The sequence below is a fragment of the Phyllobates terribilis genome, unplaced genomic scaffold, assembly GCF_046119375.1.
Source record: "Phyllobates terribilis strain yellow unplaced genomic scaffold, ASM4611937v1 Scaffold_63__1_contigs__length_7903474, whole genome shotgun sequence".
Taxonomy (NCBI): domain Eukaryota; kingdom Metazoa; phylum Chordata; class Amphibia; order Anura; family Dendrobatidae; genus Phyllobates; species Phyllobates terribilis.
Window position 1 is genome coordinate 7,692,700 of NW_027362823.1, and position 12,833 is coordinate 7,705,532.

General features: G+C 42.6%; 7 non-coding genes and 1 pseudogene across 7 annotated transcripts; all 8 read right to left on the reverse strand.

Moving 5' to 3' along the window:
- Positions 1-1,022: 1,022 nt before the first annotated feature.
- On the reverse strand, positions 1,023-1,213 carry LOC141192959 (U2 spliceosomal RNA). Its single transcript, XR_012266260.1, has one exon. It is a non-coding gene; the product is annotated as a U2 spliceosomal RNA (small nuclear RNA).
- Positions 1,214-2,328: 1,115 nt separating this feature from the next.
- Positions 2,329-2,510, reverse strand: LOC141193133 (U2 spliceosomal RNA). Its single transcript, XR_012266429.1, has one exon. It is a non-coding gene; the product is annotated as a U2 spliceosomal RNA (small nuclear RNA).
- Positions 2,511-3,034: 524 nt separating this feature from the next.
- LOC141192624 (U2 spliceosomal RNA) lies at positions 3,035-3,150 on the reverse strand (annotated as a pseudogene).
- Positions 3,151-4,265: 1,115 nt separating this feature from the next.
- Positions 4,266-4,456, reverse strand: LOC141192960 (U2 spliceosomal RNA). The gene has a single exon (XR_012266261.1). It is a non-coding gene; the product is annotated as a U2 spliceosomal RNA (small nuclear RNA).
- A 1,115-nt stretch (positions 4,457-5,571) lies between these two features.
- Positions 5,572-5,762, reverse strand: LOC141192961 (U2 spliceosomal RNA). The gene has a single exon (XR_012266262.1). It is a non-coding gene; the product is annotated as a U2 spliceosomal RNA (small nuclear RNA).
- Positions 5,763-6,877: 1,115 nt separating this feature from the next.
- On the reverse strand, positions 6,878-7,068 carry LOC141192962 (U2 spliceosomal RNA). The gene has a single exon (XR_012266263.1). It is a non-coding gene; the product is annotated as a U2 spliceosomal RNA (small nuclear RNA).
- Positions 7,069-8,183: 1,115 nt separating this feature from the next.
- Positions 8,184-8,374, reverse strand: LOC141192963 (U2 spliceosomal RNA). Its single transcript, XR_012266264.1, has one exon. It is a non-coding gene; the product is annotated as a U2 spliceosomal RNA (small nuclear RNA).
- A 1,115-nt stretch (positions 8,375-9,489) lies between these two features.
- LOC141192572 (U2 spliceosomal RNA) lies at positions 9,490-9,678 on the reverse strand. The gene has a single exon (XR_012265940.1). It is a non-coding gene; the product is annotated as a U2 spliceosomal RNA (small nuclear RNA).
- Between the last annotated feature and the right edge of the window lie 3,155 nt (positions 9,679-12,833).

A 12,833-nucleotide genomic window follows, 5' to 3' on the forward strand; every position in this document is an offset into this window, starting at 1 on the left:
TTGTCAACCTCTAGATCCCTTACATGCCTGCACTTTTCGGCTTGCTGCTGCTGCAATCCACGCGTTTTAGATCTGCATAACTCCACCTCTTTAAACACAGCACCTTCACCCCCTGCTGTTCCCACCCGCCTCAACACCGTTGGAAGGGAGGAGAACCAATTAAGGCGGGGGGTGGGGTGGAACGAGCAGCTGTCTACCCTTAGCAGGAGGGCTCCTGATTACATACCTCTCCTGCTGCTGCTGCTGCTGGCTGTCCAGCAGCAGACTGAAGGTGGCTGCTGCTGTGCACAGGTATATAAAGGCTCAGAGCCTATTATGACACGCGCAGCCAGCGTTCCATTGCCACATTCCATCTACTGCAGGCAGGATACCTGGCTGGCTGAATGTCGCTGAGAAGCTCACAGAGACCGCCATAAGCAACAGTTTAACAGAATGCCACAGACTAATCAACCAAACTTTTTGGGTTGGGTTCTCTTTTATAGTCTGCAGGCATTAAATGAAAGAAGTCAGTGTTCCAGCAGAAGGAGACAACGTTTCAGAAAAGGCATTGTAGCAAACCAAAAAAGAAATTTTAAGCGCAGCAGAGTAACCAGCGCACATACCTGTTAGCTCAGGTGAGCTTAAAAGGCTGCTGTTGATAACAAGGGCATTTGCTAAATAGATGGTGTGTGTGCAACAATATACTGAAAGGTCAATTATATTGTGCAGCTTATCTCACCACCTGTAGTTATTTAGGTGAAAGCTCCAAAATGCTTGCCTAATATGTCTGTTTATCCAAAAGGAAGTAAAAAGGGAGAGCTAGAAAGATAGCATTGCATCACATTACATGGCAATGCAATGCACAGTTGCTGAAGTTGAACCAAAATGAGCTTGTAATCTGGCTTCTGCAACTTTGAACATGAAAAATCCAATGAGGAGAAGAAAAGCAAAGCCAAAGAGTCCATCCCCAAATCCGACAAACAAGCAAAATGAACAAAAAACATTGAATTCAATTCTTTCTGATTTTAGAAACTGCATTAAAGAAGGGGTGCACCGGTCCTGGAGATACTGCAATACCAGGTCAATGCGTGGAGTGGACAGAGCAAGCTCTTTTTCCATCTCCCTGTTCTAAAAATCCATTTAATATATGGTCCCCAGATAGGGGACGTATCAGATATTAAACTGATAAGAACAGATACTACACTTGATCTTAGCCAAAAGGCCGAGAAGCGATAACCAGAATTGGTTTCAAACTACGGAGCCACCCAAGGATCCTGAAAAGTCCATTTGTGGAGATGAGCTCCTGGACTCCCGTTAAGAAGACATGTTGTCAACCTCTAGATCCCTTACATGCCTGCACTTTTCGGCTTGCTGCTGCTGCAATCCACGCGTTTTAGATCTGCATAACTCCACCTCTTTAAACACAGCACCTTCACCCCCTGCTGTTCCCACCCGCCTCAACACCGTTGGAAGGGAGGAGAACCAATTAAGGCGGGGGGTGGGGTGGAACGAGCAGCTGTCTACCCTTAGCAGGAGGGCTCCTGATTACATACCTCTCCTGCTGCTGCTGCTGCTGGCTGTCCAGCAGCAGACTGAAGGTGGCTGCTGCTGTGCACAGGTATATAAAGGCTCAGAGCCTATTATGACACGCGCAGCCAGCGTTCCATTGCCACATTCCATCTACTGCAGGCAGGATACCTGGCTGGCTGAATGTCGCTGAGAAGCTCACAGAGACCGCCATAAGAAACAGTTTAACAGAATGCCACAGACTAATCAACCAAACTTTTTGGGTTGGGTTCTCTTTTATAGTCTGCAGGCATTAAATGAAAGAAGTCAGTGTTCCAGCAGAAGGAGACAACGTTTCAGAAAAGGCATTGTAGCAAACCAAAAAAGAAATTTTAAGCGCAGCAGAGTAACCAGCGCACATACCTGTTAGCTCAGGTGAGTTTAAAAGGCTGCTGTTGATAACAAGGGCATTTGCTAAATAGATGGTGTGTGTGCAACAATATACTGAAAGGTCAATTATATTGTGCAGCTTATCTCACCACCTGTAGTTATTTAGGTGAAAGCTCCAAAATGCTTGCCTAATATGTCTGTTTATCCAAAAGGAAGTAAAAAGGGAGAGCTAGAAAGATAGCATTGCATCACATTACATGGCAATGCAATGCACAGTTGCTGAAGTTGAACCAAAATGAGCTTGTAATCTGGCTTCTGCAACTTTGAACATGAAAAATCCAATGAGGAGAAGAAAAGCAAAGCCAAAGAGTCCATCCCCAAATCCGACAAACAAGCAAAATGAACAAAAAACATTGAATTCAATTCTTTCTGATTTTAGAAACTGCATTAAAGAAGGGGTGCACCGGTCCTGGAGATACTGCAATACCAGGTCAATGCGTGGAGTGGACAGAGCAAGCTCTTTTTCCATCTCCCTGTTCTAAAAATCCATTTAATATATGGTCCCCAGATAGGGGACGTATCAGATATTAAACTGATAAGAACAGATTTTTTGATTGAAGCTGCATCCAAGGCACTGAAAAATGTGACCGAAGTCACACCAAAACAGCGCACGAGGCGAGGATTCATGTGGACCCTTCCCGGAGGAGAGGGTTCCCAATAAACCATCCCCATCCCTCCGAGCCAGAAGGCCACAGCGAGGGTCAGGGATCTCCGATGCTCTCCCTAGCCGAAGCCGGAGAAGAGCCGTTTTCGTGCTCCCAGCTTCCATCTAGGCTGCCACCCTAGTGGAGCTGGAGCCTGTGTTGGTTTCTCAGCCCAAAGCTGACCGGACCTCCGACCGGGTTTATAAAAATTCCCCTTCCTAGCCCTGAGGTCAGGAATAGGGGGGGTTGCTCAGAAAGTATGATTGGCAAAGGTGCGGCGTGCTACGAAGCCAAGTCTTTCTGGGGTTCCCAGTCCCAGTAAGCTTGGACTCCCACCAGGGCGCCTACTCCTGGGGCACATTGCTCCAAAGCCCTCACACTTACCCAGACTAGTGACTTCGATCCTGGAGGGCCATGTTTTCCATCAGATAACTCTATGAGCCACCTGGCGTACTAACAAGTGCACCAAACCAGTGTGTAATATGCATCAATTTACTAGGGCAGCCCAAGGACAAAACTGCCTTTTCAAATGATACTACACTTGATCTTAGCCAAAAGGCCGAGAAGCGATAACCAGAATTGGTTTCAAACTACGGAGCCACCCAAGGATCCTGAAAAGTCCATTTGTGGAGATGAGCTCCTGGACTTCCGTTAAGAAGACATGTTGTCAACCTCTAGATCCCTTACATGCCTGCACTTTTCGGCTTGCTGCTGCTGCAATCCACGCGTTTTAGATCTGCATAACTCCACCTCTTTAAACACAGCACCTTCACCCCCTGCTGTTCCCACCCGCCTCAACACCGTTGGAAGGGAGGAGAACCAATTAAGGCGGGGGGTGGGGTGGAACGAGCAGCTGTCTACCCTTAGCAGGAGGGCTCCTGATTACATACCTCTCCTGCTGCTGCTGCTGCTGGCTGTCCAGCAGCAGACTGAAGGTGGCTGCTGCTGTGCACAGGTATATAAAGGCTCAGAGCCTATTATGACACGCGCAGCCAGCGTTCCATTGCCACATTCCATCTACTGCAGGCAGGATACCTGGCTGGCTGAATGTCGCTGAGAAGCTCACAGAGACCGCCATAAGCAACAGTTTAACAGAATGCCACAGACTAATCAACCAAACTTTTTGGGTTGGGTTCTCTTTTATAGTCTGCAGGCATTAAATGAAAGAAGTCAGTGTTCCAGCAGAAGGAGACAACGTTTCAGAAAAGGCATTGTAGCAAACCAAAAAAGAAATTTTAAGCGCAGCAGAGTAACCAGCGCACATACCTGTTAGCTCAGGTGAGTTTAAAAGGCTGCTGTTGATAACAAGGGCATTTGCTAAATAGATGGTGTGTGTGCAACAATATACTGAAAGGTCAATTATATTGTGCAGCTTATCTCACCACCTGTAGTTATTTAGGTGAAAGCTCCAAAATGCTTGCCTAATATGTCTGTTTATCCAAAAGGAAGTAAAAAGGGAGAGCTAGAAAGATAGCATTGCATCACATTACATGGCAATGCAATGCACAGTTGCTGAAGTTGAACCAAAATGAGCTTGTAATCTGGCTTCTGCAACTTTGAACATGAAAAATCCAATGAGGAGAAGAAAAGCAAAGCCAAAGAGTCCATCCCCAAATCCGACAAACAAGCAAAATGAACAAAAAACATTGAATTCAATTCTTTCTGATTTTAGAAACTGCATTAAAGAAGGGGTGCACCGGTCCTGGAGATACTGCAATACCAGGTCAATGCGTGGAGTGGACAGAGCAAGCTCTTTTTCCATCTCCCTGTTCTAAAAATCCATTTAATATATGGTCCCCAGATAGGGGACGTATCAGATATTAAACTGATAAGAACAGATACTACACTTGATCTTAGCCAAAAGGCCGAGAAGCGATAACCAGAATTGGTTTCAAACTACGGAGCCACCCAAGGATCCTGAAAAGTCCATTTGTGGAGATGAGCTCCTGGACTCCCGTTAAGAAGACATGTTGTCAACCTCTAGATCCCTTACATGCCTGCACTTTTCGGCTTGCTGCTGCTGCAATCCACGCGTTTTAGATCTGCATAACTCCACCTCTTTAAACACAGCACCTTCACCCCCTGCTGTTCCCACCCGCCTCAACACTGTTGGAAGGGAGGAGAACCAATTAAGGCGGGGGGTGGGGTGGAACGAGCAGCTGTCTACCCTTAGCAGGAGGGCTCCTGATTACATACCTCTCCTGCTGCTGCTGCTGCTGGCTGTCCAGCAGCAGACTGAAGGTGGCTGCTGCTGTGCACAGGTATATAAAGGCTCAGAGCCTATTATGACACGCGCAGCCAGCGTTCCATTGCCACATTCCATCTACTGCAGGCAGGATACCTGGCTGGCTGAATGTCGCTGAGAAGCTCACAGAGACCGCCATAAGCAACAGTTTAACAGAATGCCACAGACTAATCAACCAAACTTTTTGGGTTGGGTTCTCTTTTATAGTCTGCAGGCATTAAATGAAAGAAGTCAGTGTTCCAGCAGAAGGAGACAACGTTTCAGAAAAGGCATTGTAGCAAACCAAAAAAGAAATTTTAAGCGCAGCAGAGTAACCAGCGCACATACCTGTTAGCTCAGGTGAGTTTAAAAGGCTGCTGTTGATAACAAGGGCATTTGCTAAATAGATGGTGTGTGTGCAACAATATACTGAAAGGTCAATTATATTGTGCAGCTTATCTCACCACCTGTAGTTATTTAGGTGAAAGCTCCAAAATGCTTGCCTAATATGTCTGTTTATCCAAAAGGAAGTAAAAAGGGAGAGCTAGAAAGATAGCATTGCATCACATTACATGGCAATGCAATGCACAGTTGCTGAAGTTGAACCAAAATGAGCTTGTAATCTGGCTTCTGCAACTTTGAGCATGAAAAATCCAATGAGGAGAAGAAAGGCAAAGCCAAAGAGTCCATCCCCAAATCCGACAAACAAGCAAAATGAACAAAAAACATTGAATTCAATTCTTTCTGATTTTAGAAACTGCATTAAAGAAGGGGTGCACCGGTCCTGGAGATACTGCAATACCAGGTCAATGCGTGGAGTGGACAGAGCAAGCTCTTTTTCCATCTCCCTGTTCTAAAAATCCATTTAATATATGGTCCCCAGATAGGGGACGTATCAGATATTAAACTGATAAGAACAGATACTACACTTGATCTTAGCCAAAAGGCCGAGAAGCGATAACCAGAATTGGTTTCAAACTACGGAGCCACCCAAGGATCCTGAAAAGTCCATTTGTGGAGATGAGCTCCTGGACTCCCGTTAAGAAGACATGTTGTCAACCTCTAGATCCCTTACATGCCTGCACTTTTCGGCTTGCTGCTGCTGCAATCCACGCGTTTTAGATCTGCATAACTCCACCTCTTTAAACACAGCACCTTCACCCCCTGCTGTTCCCACCCGCCTCAACACCGTTGGAAGGGAGGAGAACCAATTAAGGCGGGGGGTGGGGTGGAACGAGCAGCTGTCTACCCTTAGCAGGAGGGCTCCTGATTACATACCTCTCCTGCTGCTGCTGCTGCTGGCTGTCCAGCAGCAGACTGAAGGTGGCTGCTGCTGTGCACAGGTATATAAAGGCTCAGAGCCTATTATGACACGCGCAGCCAGCGTTCCATTGCCTATTTCCATCTACTGCAGGCAGGATACCTGGCTGGCTGAATGTCGCTGAGAAGCTCACAGAGACCGCCATAAGCAACAGTTTAACAGAATGCCACAGACTAATCAACCAAACTTTTTGGGTTGGGTTCTCTTTTATAGTCTGCAGGCATTAAATGGAAGAAGTCAGTGTTCCAGCAGAAGGAGACAATGTTTCAGAAAAGGCATTGTAGCAAACCAAAAAAGAAATTTTAAGCGCAGCAGAGTAACCAGCGCACATACCTGTTAGCTCAGGTGAGTTTAAAAGGCTGCTGTTGATAACAAGGGCATTTGCTAAATAGATGGTGTGTGTGCAACAATATACTGAAAGGTCAATTATATTGTGCAGCTTATCTCACCACCTGTAGTTATTTAGGTGAAAGCTCCAAAATGCTTGCCTAATATGTCTGTTTATCCAAAAGGAAGTAAAAAGGGAGAGCTAGAAAGATAGCATTGCATCACATTACATGGCAATGCAATGCACAGTTGCTGAAGTTGAACCAAAATGAGCTTGTAATCTGGCTTCTGCAACTTTGAACATGAAAAATCCAATGAGGAGAAGAAAAGCAAAGCCAAAGAGTCCATCCCCAAATCCGACAAACAAGCAAAATGAACAAAAAACATTGAATTCAATTCTTTCTGATTTTAGAAACTGCATTAAAGAAGGGGTGCACCGGTCCTGGAGATACTGCAATACCAGGTCAATGCGTGGAGTGGACAGAGCAAGCTCTTTTTCCATCTCCCTGTTCTAAAAATCCATTTAATATATGGTCCCCAGATAGGGGACGTATCAGATATTAAACTGATAAGAACAGATACTACACTTGATCTTAGCCAAAAGGCCGAGAAGCGATAACCAGAATTGGTTTCAAACTACGGAGCCACCCAAGGATCCTGAAAAGTCCATTTGTGGAGATGAGCTCCTGGACTCCCGTTAAGAAGACATGTTGTCAACCTCTAGATCCCTTACAAGCCTGCACTTTTCGGCTTGCTGCTGCTGCAATCCACGCGTTTTAGATCTGCATAACTCCACCTCTTTAAACACAGCACCTTCACCCCCTGCTGTTCCCACCCGCCTCAACACCGTTGGAAGGGAGGAGAACCAATTAAGGTGGGGGGTGGGGTGGAACGAGCAGCTGTCTACCCTTAGCAGGAGGGCTCCTGATTACATACCTCTCCTGCTGCTGCTGCTGCTGGCTGTCCAGCAGCAGACTGAAGGTGGCTGCTGCTGTGCACAGGTATATAAAGGCTCAGAGCCTATTATGACACGCGCAGCCAGCGTTCCATTGCCACATTCCATCTACTGCAGGCAGGATACCTGGCTGGCTGAATGTCGCTGAGAAGCTCACAGAGACCGCCATAAGCAACAGTTTAACAGAATGCCACAGACTAATCAACCAAACTTTTTGGGTTGGGTTCTCTTTTATAGTCTGCAGGCATTAAATGAAAGAAGTCAGTGTTCCAGCAGAAGGAGACAACGTTTGAGAAAAGGCATTGTAGCAAACCAAAAAAGAAATTTTAAGCGCAGCAGAGTAACCAGCGCACATACCTGTTAGCTCAGGTGAGTTTAAAAGGCTGCTGTTGATAACAAGGGCATTTGCTAAATAGATGGTGTGTGTGCAACAATATACTGAAAGGTCAATTATATTGTGCAGCTTATCTCACCACCTGTAGTTATTTAGGTGAAAGCTCCAAAATGCTTGCCTAATATGTCTGTTTATCCAAAAGGAAGTAAAAAGGGAGAGCTAGAAAGATAGCATTGCATCACATTACATGGCAATGCAATGCACAGTTGCTGAAGTTGAACCAAAATGAGCTTGTAATCTGGCTTCTGCAACTTTGAACATGAAAAATCCAATGAGGAGAAGAAAAGCAAAGCCAAAGAGTCCATCCCCAAATCCGACAAACAAGCAAAATGAACAAAAAACATTGAATTCAATTCTTTCTGATTTTAGAAACTGCATTAAAGAAGGGGTGCACCGGTCCTGGAGATACTGCAATACCAGGTCAATGCGTGGAGTGGACAGAGCAAGCTCTTTTTCCATCTCCCTGTTCTAAAAATCCATTTAATATATGGTCCCCAGATAGGGGACGTATCAGATATTAAACTGATAAGAACAGATACTACACTTGATCTTAGCCAAAAGGCCGAGAAGCGATAACCAGAATTGGTTTCAAACTACGGAGCCACCCAAGGATCCTGAAAAGTCCATTTGTGGAGATGAGCTCCTGGACTCCCGTTAAGAAGACATGTTGTCAACCTCTAGATCCCTTACATGCCTGCACTTTTCGGCTTGCTGCTGCTGCAATCCACGCGTTTTAGATCTGCATAACTCCACCTCTTTAAACACAGCACCTTCACCCCCTGCTGTTCCCACCCGCCTCAACACCGTTGGAAGGGAGGAGAACCAATTAAGGCGGGGGGTGGGGTGGAACGAGCAGCTGTCTACCCTTAGCAGGAGGGCTCCTGATTACATACCTCTCCTGCTGCTGCTGCTGCTGGCTGTCCAGCAGCAGACTGAAGGTGGCTGCTGCTGTGCACAGGTATATAAAGGCTCAGAGCCTATTATGACACGCGCAGCCAGCGTTCCATTGCCACATTCCATCTACTGCAGGCAGGATACCTGGCTGGCTGAATGTCGCTGAGAAGCTCACAGAGACCGCCATAAGCAACAGTTTAACAGAATGCCACAGACTAATCAACCAAACTTTTTGGGTTGGGTTCTCTTTTATAGTCTGCAGGCATTAAATGAAAGAAGTCAGTGTTCCAGCAGAAGGAGACAACGTTTCAGAAAAGGCATTGTAGCAAACCAAAAAAGAAATTTTAAGCGCAGCAGAGTAACCAGCGCACATACCTGTTAGCTCAGGTTAGTTTAAAAGGCTGCTGTTGATAACAAGGGCATTTGCTAAATAGATGGTGTGTGTGCAACAATATACTGAAAGGTCAATTATATTGTGCAGCTTATCTCACCACCTGTAGTTATTTAGGTGAAAGCTCCAAAATGCTTGCCTAATATGTCTGTTTATCCAAAAGGAAGTAAAAAGGGAGAGCTAGAAAGATAGCATTGCATCACATTACATGGCAATGCAATGCACAGTTGCTGAAGTTGAACCAAAATGAGCTTGTAATCTGGCTTCTGCAACTTTGAACATGAAAAATCCAATGAGGAGAAGAAAAGCAAAGCCAAAGAGTCCATCCCCAAATCCGACAAACAAGCAAAATGAACAAAAAACATTGAATTCAATTCTTTCTGATTTTAGAAACTGCATTAAAGAAGGGGTGCACCGGTCCTGGAGATACTGCAATACCAGGTCAATGCGTGGAGTGGACAGAGCAAGCTCTTTTTGCATTTCCCTGTTCTAAAAATCCATTTAATATATGGTCCCCAGATAGGGGACGTATCAGATATTAAACTGATAAGAACAGATTTTTTTTTTAATTTGGCTATCCCCTGCAGAGGGATAAAACCGTTTATTAAAACTTTAACAAATTACAAGCATAATTTAACAAATACCAAACGTTAAAAGACAAATGAAATTTACAAAACAAAAAAATACAAAGATTTTAAATAATTAGGTTCCATTGGTCAACAAGCCATTTTTTGGAAATATGTACATTCTTCTTTTTGTCAATTAAATAATAAGTATACATTTCACATAAACATAAACTTAAAACATCATTCACTGATAAAACATCTTGTTTAAAAATAGCAATGTTGCGCGCTTTCCAGAGAGATGACTTGGCGCAGTTCACTGTCTTCCAAGCCATTGTGTACTGGTCCATTGTGGGGCATTCCATAAGTCCGTATAGCACAGTTTTATATGTAAAGTCCTTGAGGTCTGCCACCCTTTCCAGTAGGGGGAGCAGTCTTCTCCAGAAATCCTTTGCAAAATTACATGTCCATAATAGATGTTCCACCGTTTCCTCTTCTTGGCATCCGGCTCTTGGGCAGATGGCAGACCTCACAAATCCTCTTCTGTATTGGAATGCCCGGCAAGGAAGACAGCGGTGCATGCAACTCCAAGCCAGATCTCTCTGTTCATTAAAAAGATAAAAAACGTTAATCATTTTCCAGATAGACATAGATTTGTCATCATCATATCTGTCAACATTACATATTTCCTCACTTTTACGTATTTCTTTAATTAGTTTCTTACTATTTCTTAATTCCTCTATTTTCTTAGTCCCTAAATTAAAATCGGACACTATTTTCCTTAAAATCTCATAATGCGTCGACAAATTAAAAGCATGGGGCACAGATATATTAACTTCATACCATCCAAACTTTCTCATAAAAAATCCTGTATTAAAACGCATAAAAAAGGACCAATAGTGATTCTTAAAAAGGGCATTAAAACAGTAAACGAACAGATGGATTAAAAGAAACCTATTAAAATCTGGAAAATCTTTACCACCTTTTACTTTTGATTTCATCACGATTTCTCTTTTCAGCTTTTCCATTTTTGAGTTCCAAAAGAAGGTAAAACAGGTTTTGGTTATCTTTTTTAAAACATTAACAGGCGGGGGGAAAACCATGCTAAGATACAATAAAAGAGGTAAAATCACCATCTTTAAAACCAATACTTTACCCTCCATTGTAAGTCTCCTCATGTTCCACATACATATTTTCGTATTTACTTTCTGTGTAACTGTTTCCCAACTATTATAACCATCATTATTTTCAGTGAATGATATACCTAAAATGGAAATGGATTCGGAGACATTAATTGGTACATCACGTAAAATCATCCCCCCAACACTTAAAATGTTACACTTATTAAAATTGATTTTAAAACCAGAAGCTAGGCAAAAGGATTGCACTTGATGGAGAGTGGCCGTAAGTGATGGTGCATCTGTACACAAGACCGCCACGTCATCCATGTAGCCTACAACCTTGGCCTCCAAACCACCGCTTCCAGGCAGAGGGACACCGCATATCTGTTTATTTTGGCGTATTGCACATAACATTGGTTCCAGTGCACAGATAAACAGTAGGGGGGACAGAGGGCATCCCTGTTTCACCCCTGACCGTAAAAATACCTCTTGTGTCTTAAAACCATTCACTAAAATCTTACTTGTACAATCCTTGTAAAATGCTTTAAGCGATAGTAAAAACCCTTCTGGTATGCCCATTTTCTCTAAAACTTTAAAAAGATAAAAGTGTGAGACACGGTCAAATGCTTTTTCAAAATCAATAGATAAAATCGCCATTTTCCCCTTTCTGTCTTTCACATCCTCAATACAGTCTTTCACTAAATTCAGATTGTCCCATATACTGCGCCCCGGCACCCCACACACTTGATTAGAATGAATAACTTTGCTGATGACTTCTTTTAGACGATTTGCACAAATTTTAGACATTATTTTATAGTCACAATTTAAAAGTGTTATTGGTCTCCAGTTTTCTAATTTTGATTTATCACCTTTTTTGTATAGGAGGGAGACTTCACCTTTCTTCCAGGAATTTAATAAAACCTTATTATTAAAAACCTCAGTAAACAAATAAAACAAATCATCTTTTAAAATATCATAAAAACATACATAAAATTCTATTGGGATGCCATCAGGACCAGGGACCTTTCCAGTTTTAAAACTTTTAATAGTTTTTAACACTTCTTGTTCCGTTAAAACTTGGGATAAAAACTCTTGGGATGCGGGATCTAAAACAGCTGTTAGTCCTTGCAGCGAATCATCCATTAATTTATTATCTATATTTTTTCCATTAAAAAGATTAGAAAAAAAAACCTCAACTTTACCCAGCATATTTTTTATATTATTCTCACCATCTATATGGTCAATTATCACTTTTCTTTTTTATTTTTCCTAAAGAAATATCTGGAACACTTTTCATTTTCTTCTTTATGTTGTACTCTAGAACGAAAAATTATCTCTTTTCCTTTTTGTTCTAGCCATTTTGAAATCTCTTCTTTTAAGTTTGAAATATCAAGTTGTACATCTATCCCATTGTCTCTGAGCTTAAATAATGTTTGTAGGCGGGTATTTAAAATTCTATATTCTTCATATTTTTCTTTGGCTCTACATATACTCTTTTTAATAAAAAAGTCTTTTATTTTTACTTTCATTCTATCCCACCATACACTCATAGTCTCATTTGTTTTTTTCCCTTTTCTACATTTCCTATAAAACTCAATAAAATCTGATAAAATCTGCGGGTCGGTTAAAAGGGATACGTTCATTTTCCAGCTTTTCTTACCACATTTTTTGTTGTCATTTACTTTTATGGTAAAGGATAAAAGTTTATGGTCTGAAAATATATTAGTTAAAACTTCACATTTGGCAGGTATTGTTTTATCTGAACCAAAAATAAAATCAATCCTAGAGCTACAATTAGCATTGCTCCAAGTGAAACCGGCATCCTCTGGGCTGTCACTATGACACTCTTTATATATGTCTATCAATTTAGCATCTTTGACTATATCATGTAGCATACCTGAGGTTTTATCGTAGTTCCTGCTTACAGAGCTGGAGCGCCGGTTTTCACCTTTTAAAACACAATTAAAATCCCCTGCTAAGATAAAAGGTTCAGAGTTATTAATAAATAATGGTAAAAGATCAAGCATTTCGGCTCTTTCATTTTTCTCTGGGGATCCATAAAAA